Below are 13,334 nucleotides of genomic sequence, written 5' to 3'. Positions count from 1 at the left end.
GACACCTGCTGTGTCGCATACTTTAAAAGTGAGACAAATTTAGAGTAGTATGCGTCAAGAGTGAGTCCTAGCTGTTTCAGCTCGTAGAACTCATTCATTTTCTACGTGCGATATGCAGGTGGTAAGTATCTTCCCTGCACGGCTTTCTTCAACTTCTCCCAAGTAACGGATCCCTTTGCGATCCCTTAATCCTTGCACCATTGCTTCCACCAAAGTCTGGCTTCGCCGGTGAGTTTTAACTTGGCGAGCATTGCTTGATTGGCGGGTGCAGTACCAGCTGCTTCGAAGTAATCCTCCATGGATTAAATCCAAATTTCAGCATCAGCGTGGACGAATCTGCCTCTCCCGTCAAACTTGGGTGGCTTAATCTGCTTGAGAAGGAACTTCTTCTCCTGGATCACAATAGTACTTGATGTAGGAGGTGAATTAGGAACCTGTACCTAGGGTTGTGCCTGAATAAAGGTTTTCTTAACGTTATTATACGATAATCGATGTTAGCTTATATTACATCTTTAATTCAGCTATCTCGTAAATAATGTAACTACTTAACTTTTTATCAACTCTTATGCACAGCCAAACATTGATAAAAATAAGTCTTTATTTGTATTTACATGGGCATAGCCCTTTCGAATACAACGTTTCATGTGATGATAAGCCAATTGTTACATTTAGTTTGGGGAGAACAACGTTGTATTGCATTTATCTACAGGACCTGTGTAATAGTAGGGTTTTGCGTCATGGATCTTCAAGAATTGATAAGTCATTGGAAGTTCAGGATATCCTTTCCGTTGGAATCCATACTTCTCATGGCGGCCCAACACTTTAATCCTATCGGCGGGGATTATATGTGTTACTTCCTCATATACATATGAGTTCATTTCAACCCTCCGACCTCAAATATGTAAAGTCAAATTTACGTGAGCTTCCACAAAAACGAATAGCTTCACGACTTTCAGGTCTTCCAACCACTTGATTCTTTTTAGGTTGGTCTGTAGATAGGCAAACCGGTGGGTGGCTATATAGTAGATTCCTGAAGTACCCATCCATCTCCGTTCCATGTACAAAGGTGATGGATTATAGATCTGCTCCAGGATGTTCATCATCCCAATTCTTTGTCTATAAAGCGGAGAATGCATTGCAGTCATAAACATGACTCGAAATACCAAAAACTTGTTCCATGCTTCATAATTCTGCAAGATAGCATCGAAGGTAAGGAAATGTTTGGACAGCAACAATTTCTTTACTTCATTTCAGTGAGATTTCATAAAAGCAATTTCGTTGTTGGTCGGCTCTGATACCAACTGTAACGTGTCCACTAGTATGGTCCAGGACACGTCTTAGTAGTCCATCGGAAAGAATGTCTAGAAAGCTCCACCCGGCACTGCCATGGAATGTTACGTGATTTGTGATCTAGGACTTTCCGCGTCTGCCATGTAGCAGAAGTATTCTAGCCGTTCCCACGTAGGATCGATCGGAATTAGGGTTTTCCTGATTGGTCTTTTCCTAACAACAAACTAGCGTCGGACCCAAGCGAACTACTTTACGCAGAAACACCAGGTCCGAAGCGGATTCACGTTACACTTGGTTCAAGGAGAATGGGAAACGAGAGGGATGTAGAGCTCCACCTCTCTGCCATAAGGCATAGTCCCATTCCGTTCCCCTAAAACAACGTAAATCAGTTAAGACATAACTCTAGGTCAATGCTTTCATTGCTCATGTCCTTTGACAATCATCCCGCTATTTCTCGTGATTTGAGAAAAGTTCCCAGCCAACAGGGACCATCCAACCGTAGGACGGACCCATGGCCCATCCTCGGCACTTTCCTTGGTTTGTTTTAGTTATGTAATTATCTAACACATTAATTGGACATGTGACAATCAGCTTCTTTAATTAATCCGTTAAGCACTGGTTCCTTCATGTAATCTTATCACGTGACATAGAAAAATAATATCAAACAAGTTCTTTATTAACATATCATCATATTTATCTTTGAAATACAAGGAGTTCCGCCCGTAGGCTTGTCCATAATCCGCCCGAAGGCTATCTAGTAATCCACAGGGATCACTATTCCAAGCTTCCGCCCGTAGACTAGTATGCGGGCCTCGAGATCCAATCACGAGTCACGTTAGCCTCTTGTGCAGGACCCGGAAGGCGAGGGATTTACGGCCAGAGACCCCCTGGTACCCAAGCGTCCTCCTGCTCCAAGTAGAGCTCAACGGAGAGACCTCTCGCGGCGGGTTCGGTCCACATTCCCAGCGTGGTCAACAACCCCCTTGGTTAGGGTTAGGCAGGCAGTCGGGGGTAACTGAAACTGCCTCTCCCTTCAGGTCTTCAGCCTGAAGTATAGATATTCATTTAATTTGTAATTCATAAATCAAACGGTGCTCTAAAATCTCTAGCAAGCACAAACATTTCCATTAACCGATCTTGTTGTTGACAAACTACTAAGGAATGATTCTTTCCTTTCGAATGCATCAGCACTCGTTCCAGGGTGTCTTGCAACTTGGTAAGATCCCTTATATTTTGGGTTAGGGCGTACCCTATTAACCCAACTTGGTCAACCCTAAAGTTCATTGGATACTTTAGTTTCCGGTTTTTAACCTTCCTTACTTGGAAGGATATCAAAGAATACATCCTTTTGCAAGATAACTTGCGTAAGGATCCGCCATCCTTGTTGAGGGTATTTAACCTTTCTTCTTGTGAATCAATCACAAGACCATATGACTTCGTACTTGCTGCACAAGTCCTGCATCGTAATATACGATGAAACAATCTGTTTTAGTTTTATTAAGTTGACGTTTGTCAGACCTAGGGTCTCTTTTTAAGAACCTCAGGGACAAACCCTAGTTCTTTTATATTTATGACTTATTGACCCTACAATCGGGGAAGGTAGGCAAGTATTTAAGGTATAAACGTTTCTTGGATTTTTAAATCATTCCCAATGCATATTTCGTAGCATAGGTATTTCTAAGTTTATATTAATTCGGTTAACTTTTAGAAGGTAATATTGAGATCACCTCGTCACGATTTGTTATCTATGTGACAATTGATTTTTCAGTCCTAAACTTTATTGCTTTGAGGTTAGGTAAATTCAATTAAACTTCCTTTTTCCTTGCGAACAAAAATCATGCCAAATAAACAATCTTTTCCTTGCTAAGTTATGCAGTTAGCAATGATAACTTCCTAGAGTTTAAGCAACGTAAGAAACCTTTCATGAATTTCACCTTCTATGATGATTCGTTGCAAAAAAGAATAGGGGTTAATGGTGCAAGATGCAGTTTTTATTCCTTCAAGATTTAACTGGAATATACTACTTTAGTGGGTAAAATAATCTTGCTCATAATTTGTTTCAGTGCATAAGGCTATTTGAAGGAAAACTATGTTTTATACTTTATCCATTTTGCATGTTCAACTAAACTAAATTCCTTCATCGTAAATAACTAGGAAAAAATATATATTATCCCTAACAATTCATCTTGCATGATTGAATTAAAACCGATATAAAACCAAGAAGGAAAAACCTGGTTTTGGGGTGAGATATCCACATGGATACCGGGAGATGACACTCTCGCAGCTACTCCTTGGACATTCTTCGACAGCATCGCAATTGTGATCCTTCGAATGTGAAAGCAAATTTACCTCCTTTTCGTAATTCCACCGTCGCTTCAATACTCTTCTTCTCTCCTTCGAGGCAAGGACTCATTAAGGGATTAACCACGAGGAAGGAATAACAAGACCTTTAAGGTCTTAGCTTCTTCGGAGAGGGAAAGGTTTATAAGGCCTAAAAGAAAAGTCCCTATAGGGATTTATATGCGGGGGAAAATGGTGTGTGTGAGTGTGGTTTCAAAAAACATATGAAGGGGCCTTGGGGAGATCTTTGGGCTTGGGAGTACAAATTATAGGAAGGGGTTTCTTGGAGATGTTTCAGGACACGGAGTAGTAAAGGCTTAGGGATTTAAACCCAGGGTGAAAGGGGAAAGGTGAAGGGTGAAGGCTTATAGCACGGGGGAGAGGGAAAAGGGTGTGTAAGGAAAAGGGGACACGGGGGTTAAAAAGGGGCTTAGGGGGTGTGCTAAAAAAAAAGAAATATGAGGGGGGTGCAACACGGGGTTTCAAAGAAAACACAAGAAGGGACTTATAAATTTAAGCACGGGGGGGAGGGGGGGTGTGAAAGGATAAAAGGGATATGAGGGGGGTGAAAGGGGGCTTAATTAGCCCCCCCTTAAGAAGCTTCTACTAGGAAGCTTCTCTGACGTGGCAGGGGAGGGGGTTCGACACCTCCACGTTGGCTGGCGGCATACTCTGACTTCGGGCAGCAAGAGCTGGCGCAGCTCCCTCCACTCCACGACGGTAGGCAGATCCCTCAGTCGGCGGCAGCATTCGTCTTCAGTCCTTCCTCCTCCCTCCTCCCGTTAGCCTACGGCCCTCCCTCATTATATAGGGGAGGGGAGGGAATCCTCCCCCCCCTATGTGTCATTCTGCATGCTTGTGGAGCCCAGCAAGCTCCAGTGAGGAGCTTGCTGGCTCCCCTATCCCCTTCCCCCTTCTAGCACGACGCGCCGCCGCGCGAGAGGGAAAAAAAATACTTGATATATATTACAGAGAAGAAATGGTATGCTCTTGAGCAAAGGGGATTATCGGTTAGAGATTATTCCAACCAATTCGTTAACCTCTCCATGTATGTGGATGGAGTATCTTACAATGCCAAGCTAAATAAGTATATATTTGGGCTTGAATCTTCTTTATCTTCAGAAGTGGGAGCTATGAAACCATCCTCTTTACAAGCTTCCATACAATTGGCTGAGAGGTATAATGGTAAAAAATATAAGAGTTTTCAACGAAACCAGTCCACTAGAACAGTTGCAAATTATGGGCAGACAAAGACCGAATTTCAGCAAGGAGGAAAGCCAACAAATACCTATAGCAAGATCCCTACATTTCATACTATTTATGGAAATGCAAGGAAAGCATGTGTGTGACAAGTTGAAGAACATGTATGCGAAAGTTCTATGTTTCAAATGTGGGGAGAAATGGTCTCCCAATCACAAGACAAAATGCAAAGCCAAGAATGCCAAAGTGAGCATGATCTTTGAAGAGGAATTGGATGTTGAGGCAAATGAAGGCAATCTATCTTAGCTTGATTGCTTACCTACTCTTGAGGAGACGCATGACCATGATGATGATTTCCATGAAGAATTCTATGACCCGATGGATGGTTTTCCATTCGACCTGGGTGGTTACTTCATGGATGATCCTTGGAAAATTTTGGATTCATTGAAGCTTTGTTATATCTCCCGTGATGCATGGAATGGTTCCAAAGGGGACAATACATTACGCCTTAAAGGCTACATTAATGGAAGAATTGCTCATATTCTTATTGATACTGGGAGTACACATAACTTTGTTAATACGCAGTCACTTGATGGGCTGAAGTTGTATATACAAGAAATGCCTTCATCATTAAGAATACAAATGGAAAATGGATCTTATGAGAGCAATAATCAGATTTGTCCCAATGTTCCCATCACTTTATCATCATCTTGTACCACTTCAGTGAATATTATTGCCTTGAAAATGGATCCCATTGATGTCATACTTAGCTACAATTGGATGAAAAGTATTGGCAGGTTTACCATGGATTTGAATAGGCTGCAAATGGAATTTCAATGGAATGGACATCAAGTTACTCTTCAAGGGATTAAGAAGAAGAAGCTAGAGGTGATCAGCACCAAGAAGATTAAGAGAGAGATCAATGCAAAGGCATGTAGTTTTACCCTTCTTTTATCAAAGATTGATGAGGATAAGCCCTCTACTCCTTCAAAAGATATGGATCCTTGTCTTTGTAAATTGTTGGAAGAGTATGATGATTTATTTCAGCCACCTACCTCTCTTCCTCCAAAGTGTGAAGTGGATCACCCCATCGACTTGCTTCCAAATACTAAGCTTATGAATAAACCTCCATATCGCCTTTCAGAGGTGGAAAGAGAAGAAGTTGAGCGTCAAGTAAAGGAGCTACTTGAAATGGGTTTTATACAACCAATTCAATCTCCCTTTGCTTCTCTTGTTCTTCTAGTCAAGAAGAAGGATGGTTCATTCTGCATGTGCATAGATTATCAGGATTTGAACAAGGCCTCTTTCAAAAATAGGTATCCAATACCAAGGATTGATGATCTCTTGGATGAATTGAAGGATGCCAAGGTCTTTTCAAAGATTGATTTTTGATCGGAATACCACCAAATACGCATGAAGGAGGGGGATGAATACAAGACTACATTTAGAATCGAGAGGGGATTGTATCATTTCATGGTTATGCCCTTTGGTCTTTCAAACGCTCCAGCCACATTCCAAGCTTTAATGAACAAAATACTTTAGCCACTTTTGTTCAAGAGAGTTTTGGTATTCTTTGATGACATATCGATATATAATAAGGACAAAGAGGAGAATTTACAACATGTTAGAGAAGTTTTTGACATATTGAGGAGTCATAAGTTGTTTGCTAAAGCAACTAAATGTACATTCATGGCCAAAGAAGTAGAATACTTGGGACATATTGTTGGAGAAAATGGCATAAAGGTTGACCCAAAAAAGGTCCAATGTGTGAAAGATTGGCCTACTCCAACAAATACCACTTCATTGAGGGGTTTTCTTGGTTTGTCTTCTTTCTATCGAAGATTTATCAAGAATTATGCTCATGTGGTTGCACCATTAAACGATCGGTTAAAGAAAGAAGCTTTCTTTTGGGATGAAGTAGCCAACAAAAGCTTCAATGAGCTGAAGCAACTCCTCATTTCAGCACCCATATTGGTTTGTCTTGACTTTTCTAAGGTCTTTGTGATCTATGCGGATGTTAGTGGAAGCGGATTGGGTGCTATTTTAGCGCAAGAACATGGTTCATTGAATATAAGAGCAGAAAATTTGATGAAAAAGAGAGACAAATGCATGTATATGAGCAAGAGATGCTAGCTATACTACATGTAGTTTAAAAATGGCATCACTACCTCTATGGAAGTCACTTTAAAGTGAAATGTGACCATAGAGTGTTGAAGTACTTCCTCTCACAGCCCAACTTGTCTCCTAAACAAAGAGGTGGTTGGCAACTCTTCAATCGTATGATTTTGAGCTAGGATACATGGTTGGAACAAACACTGTAGCTGTGGATGTGCTCTCTAAGATGTGGGCATGTAGTGTATCTACTGTCTCCACTATATATAAATATTGGATAAATGGCATACAAGAGGAATATATGATGGAGGAGCATGCTGCCATAATAATGCAAAAATTATGGCAAGGGGTAAATGAAGAATATCCAAACTTCAAATGGCATAATGGACTTTTATGGTACAAAGGAAAGGTTTATTTGATCCCTCAAAGTAATTTTAGGCTAAAAGTCCTTCAAGAAATGCATTCTTCGCCCTTGGCTAGTCATCTTGGTCTCTTTAAGACTTTTGACAAGGTGCACAAGAGTTTCTATTGGAAAGGCCTATGGCGGGATGTGAAGGAGTATGTTTCTCATTGCTTGGAATGTCAACAAAATAAAGATTCATCTTTATTATCAATTGGTCTCCTTCAACCCTTGCCTATCCCACAAGGAAAATGAACCAATATTTCAATGGACTTCATTACGGGCCTCCTTACCACAAGGCATGGTTGGAATAACATTTCTGTTGTGGTGGATAGACTTACCAAATCAGCCCATTTTATTCCAACCAAGACATAATTTTCAGCAAAGCAAGTGGTCGGTCAATTCATGGAAGGAGTGTTCAAGTTACAAGGTATGACCCTGAGGATAGCGTCGGATAGAGACACTAGATTTATGGGAAATATTTGGAAGGATTTTTTTACTTCCATGGGCACTACTCTTACCCCTAGTACGACTTACCACCCTCAAACCGATGGTCAAACTGAAAGAGTTAACTGATGGGTGGCAGTATACTTAAGACACTATTGCCATGACATGCAATCATCTTGGGATAATTGATTGCATCTTGCTGAATTTTGCTACAATAACACATATCATATGAGCATTGTGATGGCTCCTTTTAAAGCACTTTATGGATACAAGGTTCAAATTTCTTCAACCATGTTTCATGAAGATGTGAATCCACAAGTGAAGGATGAGTTAGAAAGAATGGAGATGATTATAAAGCAATGTAAAGAAAACATGCGAAAGGCACAATGTTAGAAATGCGGGATCTAGAGCATGGCAGAAGCTATGGAGGTTGGAATGTAGAGATAAACCTCATGATGACATAGACAAAGAAGACAATTGTTACACAAGTGAATTAGGTTTCAAGATTGAGACTTGAACTCATAAACACAATCTTGTGTAGGACTGACAATGACACAAAGACTTGACACAAAGAGACAAGTACTATTGCATTATCATCATATGAAAGTGATAGTCAAGTACATCATTATATAGGATTGCTTGGTGGCACATTTCATCCACTGTGCATATGGGATTCTGTCTCTCTTCCTAGAATAAACTGCATCTTCCTAACCTAGCTGTTCCATACAAAGGGGCATACACAAGGTGTGATTGACAGATTCTCAACACCCCTCCTCAATCACAACCTGAATGTACAAAGTGTGTAGAGGCTTTAGTGAGAGCAGTACCTGCAAAGTGTGGGCATACCACAAACATGGCAAAACACCAGAGGCTGTCGCAGAAAAGGCTAAGTGTGGGTACCATAAACATGGTGGACATCCAGAGGCTGTAACAAGGGCCTCACAAAGTGTACAGAGGCTGTAGTACACGGCTACATGAGGAGTTTACAAAGCTTATGAAAGGAACATTAAGGCAGGTACAATGCTTTTAAAACAGAAAATGAGAGACAAGGACCGATAAGCCCTTGTGGTCTTTTTCAGCATATGCTAATTCTTTGTCAGCATCATGGAAAATCTTCTTATCTTTCTTCTCTTCTTCATGATCTTCTTGGTCTGCTCCTTTATTGACTTTGCTTGTAGCATTTTTGAGTTTGCTCTTCCAGTTGTCCCCCTCAAGCAAAGAATTTCTTATTTTCCCCAAAGCAATAGGCATGTCTTCTAGTTCTTCAAATAAACACAAGGATGAAACTTGAATCAAGGCTTGAATCTTCCCTGCAAGTAGAATAGGCACATCTTCTATGTAGTGTAGATAAACAACACAAGTCATGTTGCTCTTCATGGAGTGTATCCACATAGCGATCTTTTTGTTCGTCATTTCCATGACCAAGGATGAGCAGCAAATCAACTCCAGATTCTCAGATTTATCAGTGGAAGGGCAGATTGCAGTGTGTCAAGAGACACAAGTAATATTAGTGTGAAAACACACTATGTAGTTTGATTCTTGATGCTTGTTGATGTCGTCTCGTTGAACTTGACCTTCACTTTGAATCTTCTGCTTGCTAGCTTGGAAGGCAAATCTTGCTGGGAACTTCAGTGACACAGTGGATCAGAGTGGCAGGGCCTTCAGTGAGCTTGGAGGAGTGAGAAATTGAAAAAAAATGAAGCTTTCAAGGTTTTGGCTATGGCTGACTTTTAGGGTTTCTGAGGCAGCCCTGGTTTTTTTACAGATTGTGGGAGCTGTGGTTGACCATTTTCGAAACTTTTTTTATGAAAATGTAGCTCATGAGATGCTCTACCAAAGCCCTAACCTCCTCGTCCAGATCGCGGCCCGTGCTGCACGCGAAGAGTCGAATTCCGTGAACAGGCGCAGAAATTTCAGCGACCACGAAATCTTGCAATGTTGGAGCTATGGTTGGTCAATGTTGGTGTTTGTCATGATGAGGAGCAGCGCCCTGACCTAGGAAAGATATTCATAGAAGAAATCGTGAGGAGATAAGGTCTGTAGAGGAAGATATGGAAGCTCCAAGTACTGCAGGTCCAGTTTGGCTATGGCAGACACAGGGCAGAGGTTGAGAAAATTGTCAATGCTGAAGCTATGCTTGCCCAAAGTCAGTGATTGATGTGTCAAGAAGAAGCTCTGGAAGTAGGGGAACACTTTCCCAGAAGGAAGAAAGTGAAGATATGCCCTGTAAGTGGAGATCCAGCTCCTCCAACAAAGGTAGGTTGCAGGTTGGCTATGGCTGCCAAGGGGTAGTAAGTGAAAATGGACTTGGAGATGAAGTCAGACACTTGAGCTGAGCTGGATAGAGATTATGAGAAACTGAGGGAGCAGAGAGAGGAACTGAAACATGCTAAGCCATGCTCAGCCGAGCTCTGATACCATGTTAGAAATGCGGGATCTAGAGCATGGCAGAAGCTATGGAGGTTGGAATGTAGAGATAAACCTCATGATGACATAGACAAAGAAGACAACTGTTACACAAGTGAATTAGGTTTCAAGATTGAGACTTGAACTCATAAACACAATCTTGTGTAGGACTGACAATGACACAAAGACTTGACACAAAGAGACAAGTACTATTGCATTATCATCATATGAAAGTGATAGTCAAGTACATCATTATATAGGATTGCTTGGTGGCACATTTCATCCACTGTGCATATGGGATTCTGTCTCTCTTCCTAGAATAAACTGCATCTTCCTAACCTAGCTGTTCCATACAAAGGGGAATACACAAGGTGTGATTGACAGATTCTCAACACACAAGATGTCATGAAGTCCTATGTTAATGATAGGCAGAGGCACATGGAGTTTGATGTTGGAGATTGGGTCTTCTTGAAGGTGCCCAAGACTTGTTATGCATATTGCCATTGTAACATGTCCACCTGTTCGCTCGTAGGACACATGTTAGCAGCCCATCCGGAAGAGAGTCCAGAAAGCATCGTCCGGCACTCCCATGGAATGTAACGGGGTTTGCGATCTAGGTCTTCCCGAGTTTGCCATGAAGCAGAAGCATTCCGGCCATACCCACTTAGGACCGACTTGAATCAAGGTTTTCCTAGTGGTCAAATTCCTAGAACGATAGCTAGTGTCAAACCCTAGGTGAGAACCCTAGGCGAACTACTTTACGTAGAAACGTCAAGGTCGAAGAGGATTCATGTTGTACTTGGTTCAAGGAGAATGGGAAACGAGAGGGATGCAAAGCTCAACCTCTCTACCCATAAGGCATAGTCCCATTCCGTTCCCCTAAAATAGCACAAATCGGGACTCTAGTATCCTAGATTCTAGGTCAACGTTCCTTGCTGTCAACTTCTTTGAGAAAAGTTTCTAGCCAATCGGGAGCACCCATCCGTAGGATGGACCCATGGTCACATCCACCACACTTTCCTCAAGGTTGCTTTAGTTGTCTAATTACCTACCACATTTAATTGGACACTCATAAAACAACTTTCTTAAGTAGCCAATTAGTCACCGGTTCCTTCACCTAATCTTAGCACTGACATAGAAAAACAGTCTCAAACAAGTTCCTTTTCAACAAGTTATCTTATTAATTAGTATTTGGAATAAATCATAATAATCCAGCCCGAAGGCTCATCCATAATCCGCCTGAAGGCAATCCATAATCCTCCCGAAGGCAATCCAGCAATCCTCAGGGATTACTAATCCAAGTTTCTGCCGATAGACTAGTATGCGGGCCTCGAGATCCAATCCCGAGTCACGTCGGCCTCTTGTGCAGGATCCGAAAGGCAAGGGATTTACGAAGAGAGTCCCCCTCTAGCACCCAAGCGTCCTCTTGCTCCAAGTAGTGCCCAACGGAGAGACCTCTTGTGGCGGGTTCAGTCCATGTTCCCAGCACGGCTAACAACCCCCTTGGTTAGGGTCAGGCAGACAGTCGGGGGTAACTGATGCTGCCTCTCCCTCCAGGCCTTCAACCTGAAGCATTAATTATTTTTCCATCTTTAGTTCTTTGAGCAAAGCAATACAACGAGTGCTCCTAAATTGTACAAACACAATCAATCCAGTGGTCATCTTCTTTGGGCAATTGCTAAGGTGTGAATCCTTTTCTCCGAATGCATCTAACATTCAATCCGGGATCAATTGCGACTTGGAAAGATCCCCAAGGGTTTGTTTGTTTACCCTTTTATCCTTGGGTTAGGGTTTATACCCTGTGAACCCAATTAACAAATACCTTAGGTTCCTTAAATTAAGACGGTAAATCTTGGGCAAGCTCATCGCCCAACTTCATTTGTCAATTTCTTGCTAGGCAATACCTAACTTCCTTATCTTGGAAAATCAGCCCAAGGAAGATGATGTAGCAGGATATCTACTCATCCTCTTGCAAGTTAGACTTGCGCTAGAACCTGCCAACCTTGTTCTAAGGAGTGGCAACTCAACTTTGTGATCTAACACAAAACCATGTGACGTTGCAACTTGTTGCATAGGAGTCAGATCTAACTTGTGGAATCAATCTCCCATCAACAACGTTCCTTGGTCAAGAAAAATGTTTAGCCAAGATGTAGGGTTTGGGGTGTCTTCTTACCCAACCCAACCCTAACCTTGCTAGGCCGATAACGTTTGGCCCTAGGGTTTCTAGACTCAATCGGAAGTCTAGTATTGGGTCATTCGATCCTTAGGGTAAAACCCTAGATTGTTATTGCATGGGCGTCTAACTAACCCAACATTCCATGAATATGGGTAGGATCATTTGGGATCAAAAGTCTTGACTTGGCATTCCAAGTGCGATACTAGGTAGAATTTTTAACATACTAAACCCTAGCTAGCACTTTGAGGTGTTCGTTGTACTAACTATTTATGCTTTTAAGAATCCCATGTGGGTTATGTCATTACAAGTGATTTAGCTAAATCGGTCTACTTGTCTTGTGATAAGAAACAACCCTTTCTTAGAGATGCTAAACTTGTTCTAAAGGTGTAAATGGTTGCAAGACATCACATTACGTGCAAATATGCGATTCATTACTTCTATACATCTATAAGGTTTGCAAAGACCATTTCTTTTCCTTGCTAAAATCATGATAATTGACAATTTGGGGAATAACTTGCATAAAACCTACATGGATTTACATCAAGAGCTATGCCTACAACCTTTCATTTAATGCAATTGAATTTTAGGCTTTAATATGACATGGAACCTTTTCTAGATACAACTTCGATAAATGAAGTTCATACATGACGAATGTCAGAAAACCAATGTTGACTTTATTCGTTCTACGGCACTTAATCCGTCTTAAAAATGCAAGCATCTTCGCATGCAATGGGCAAGTTCATGGTTTCCTTTTCATGCCATGCAATTCTTGGGACAACATCTAAAGGATGTTAATGATTTTCTCATGCGAATCACAACAAGGAAGTTATTTCCTAAATGCAATATATGCTTGTTCCTTCTTGCAAGGAAGACAAGGGTGAATTTAAACAAATTTTTATTCTTTTAACCTATGTAATATGCATTTAGGATTGTCACTTTGGAAATGCAAGCAAAGGGCAAGGG

This window comes from Lygodium microphyllum, chromosome 18, assembly GCF_053477565.2.
Source record: "Lygodium microphyllum isolate KBCC chromosome 18, Lygodium_microphyllum_v1.1.10, whole genome shotgun sequence".
Lineage (NCBI taxonomy): Eukaryota > Viridiplantae > Streptophyta > Polypodiopsida > Schizaeales > Lygodiaceae > Lygodium > Lygodium microphyllum.
Note: the sequence above shows the minus strand (reverse complement) of the source record.